Here is a 3,012-nt window from a genome sequence, read left to right as displayed (position 1 = left end):
AAAAAAAAAAAAAAAAAAAAGTCACTGTAACCTGAGATCATCAAATTCAATACCCTGTTTTTCAATTTCACCCTCCATGACATCCCCTCTTTAAAAATTCTCTAACTTCTTGGCTTCAGGGCAAGATTCCTAGGTGTGCAACCCATATAGTTAATTGCACAGAGCCCTAAGCTCCCCACTCGTGGTTTAATATTCTGTTCTTCCTATCTTACAATTATTTTATATATTTATTTACTTTTTTTTTTTGTTAGGCATCAGACTGCAAATACAACTTTTTCTTAATAGGATGACTAAAGAACTAGGACTTGATAGCAAAACAGGGTGACCATAGCAATAATAATTTTTAAATAACTAAAAGGGTGGAATTAGAATGTTCATAACACAAAGAAATGATCAATCCATGAGGCGATGAATATCTCAATCACAATTACAAACAATGTGATTATTACACATCGTATACCTGTATCCATACATTACATGTACCCATAAATATATATACTTACTATGTATATTTTATTTTTATTATAATAATTAAAAACAAACATCATAATTAAAAATTAAATTAAATTTATTTATTTATTTCATTTTATTTTTTTTAGGTGAGGTTTCACTCTTGTCGCCCAGGTTGGTGTGCATGGCCTGATCTCTGCTCACTGCAATCTCCACCTCCTGGGTTCAAGCGATTCTCCTGTCTCAGTCTCGAAAGTAGCTGGAACTACAGGAGTGCACCACCAGGCCTAGCTAATTTTTTGTATTTTTAGTAGACATAGGGTTTCACCATGTTGGCCAGGCTAGTCTTGAACTCCTGACCTCAGGTGATCCACATGCTTCGGCCTCCCAAAGTGCTGGGGTTATAGGTGTGAGCCACTGTGCCCGGCCTGAAAAGTTTTTAATATATATATTTTAAAAATATGGAACACTTCATGAATTTATGTGTCATCCTTGAGCCGGGGCCATGCTAATCTTCTCTGTCTTGCTTTAATTTTAGTGTATATGCTGCCAAAGTGAGCACAAACAAATTTTTATTTTAGAGACAGAGGGTACAGCGGCACCATCATACTTCACTGCAGCCTTGAATTCCCAGCCTCAAGACAGCCTCCCACCTTGGCCTCCCAAAGCACTGGGGTTACAGGCGTGAGCCACTGCACTGGCCTTAATATTATCTTTTATTTTTTTTTTTTTTGAGACCGAGTCTCACTCTGTCACCCAGGCTGGAGTGCAGTGTCATGATCTCCACTCACCGCTACCACATGTGCCTCCAAGGTTCAAGTGATTCGCCTGCCTCAGCCTCCCAAGTAGCTAGGATTACAGGCGTGTGCCACCACGCCCAGCTAATTTTTGTATTTTTAGAAGAGATGGCAGCAGCGGGGGGCGGGGGGGGCAGTTCACTGTGTTGGCCAGGCTGGTCTCGAACTACTGACCTCAAGTGATCCACCTCAGCCTCTCAAAGAACTGGGATTACAGGCATGAGCCACTGCGCCCAGCCTAATATCCTAATTTCCTTCCTCCCTCCCTCCCTGCTTCCCTTTCTGATGTAGTTTCGCTCTTGGTGCCCAAGCTGGAGTGCAATGGTGTAATCTTGGCTCACTGCAAACTTTGCCTCCCAGGTTCAAGGGATTCTCCTGCATCAGCCTCCTGAGTAGCTGGGATTATAGGCGCCCGCCACCACGCCCAGCTAATTTTTTGTATTTTTGGTAGAAACAGGGTTTTGCCATATTGGCCAGGCCAGTCTCCAACTCCTGACCTCAGGTGATCTGCCCGCATTGGCCTCCCAAAGTGCTGGGATTATAGGCATGAGCCACCACGCCAGCCAATATTCTTATTAATTGTTGAACAAAGGGCCCTGCCTTTTCATTTTGCACAGGGTGCCACAAATGACAAAGTCGGTTCTTTTTAGCTGTTGTGACAGTCCGTTTGTCTGGCTCTCCTCTCTCTTTGGCCACTTTCTCCCCTTGCGGCTCCTCTGCTCCTTCTCCCTCCAAAACATGGTGGATTCCGAGCATGAGTTCTTCTACCTATTCTTATTTTCTTATCATGAATTCTCTGTACTTCACCTGCCGTCTCTTCATAAATGATCCGCAAATCTGTTACTCAAGCTATAAGAATTCCCAGCCACAGGCCAGGCGCAGGGCCTCATGCCTGTAATCCTAGCTCTTTGGGAGACTGAGGCAGTTGGATTGCTTGAGCTTAGGAGTTCGAAACTAGCTTGGGCAACGTGGAAAAACACCATCTCTATCAAAAAAAAAAAAAAAAATTAGCTGAGTGTGGTGGTGCATGCCTGTTAGTCCCAGCTACTTGGGAGGATCACCTGAGCCTGGGAGTTGCAGGTACAGTGAGTGGAGATAGTACCACTGCATTCGAGCCTGGGCCACAGAGCCAGACTCTGTCTCAAAAAAAAAAAAAAAAAAACAAAAACAACAAACAATAACAAGAAGTCCCAACGACATTTCCAACCATCTGTTGAATTTTTCTAGTGAGGTTCTTCTCACACTTCAAAACCTTCTTCACTCTCCCATCAACTTCTACCAACTTCCCTGCATTTATTAATGGAATAGTCATAATTCAGTCACCTTAATGAGAGGGTATCTGTCACTCACAGCTGCTCTAGATCTTTTGATAATCTCACACACATGCATGTCTATCTCCATCAAAGTCTCTGTTGCTCTATATATGTGACTTGAGTTTTATTGATCGATACGCTCATTCACAGGTTTAATCCAGGAAACAAACTCTATGAAGAGTCCGGGGAGGCTCAGAGCATCAATTTCAGTGGCGCAGGTCTTGGCAGAGGTATGTTTTCATAGTTTTTAAAGTCAAGTTATGTATACCTCCAGGGATCCCATCCACCCAAAGGGAAGCAATACAAAGCAATACAAAACAAAACAAAGCAATATAAAATGAAGAGCAATACAGAACAACAACAAGAGGCTGGCCATCCAAGAAAGGTGGGAGTAAGATTCATGGGGTTCATCCCAGGACCAATTTTACATAAACTCTTGTTAGCAACGCCTT

The 3,012-nt window shown here is 42.7% G+C and overlaps 1 non-coding gene across 1 annotated transcript; it reads right to left on the bottom strand.

Annotated features, from left to right (window-relative positions):
- Window positions 1-905: 905 nt before the first annotated feature.
- Window positions 906-1,012, bottom strand: LOC119470578. The gene has a single exon (XR_005199493.1). It is a non-coding gene; the product is annotated as a U6 spliceosomal RNA (small nuclear RNA).
- Between the last annotated feature and the right edge of the window lie 2,000 nt (window positions 1,013-3,012).

This window comes from Cebus imitator, unplaced genomic scaffold (assembly GCF_001604975.1).
Source record: "Cebus imitator isolate Cc_AM_T3 unplaced genomic scaffold, Cebus_imitator-1.0 Scaffold35, whole genome shotgun sequence".
In the NCBI taxonomy this organism is placed as follows: Eukaryota; Metazoa; Chordata; class Mammalia; order Primates; family Cebidae; genus Cebus; species Cebus imitator.
Note: the sequence above shows the minus strand (reverse complement) of the source record. Positions and strands in the feature narration are given on the sequence as shown.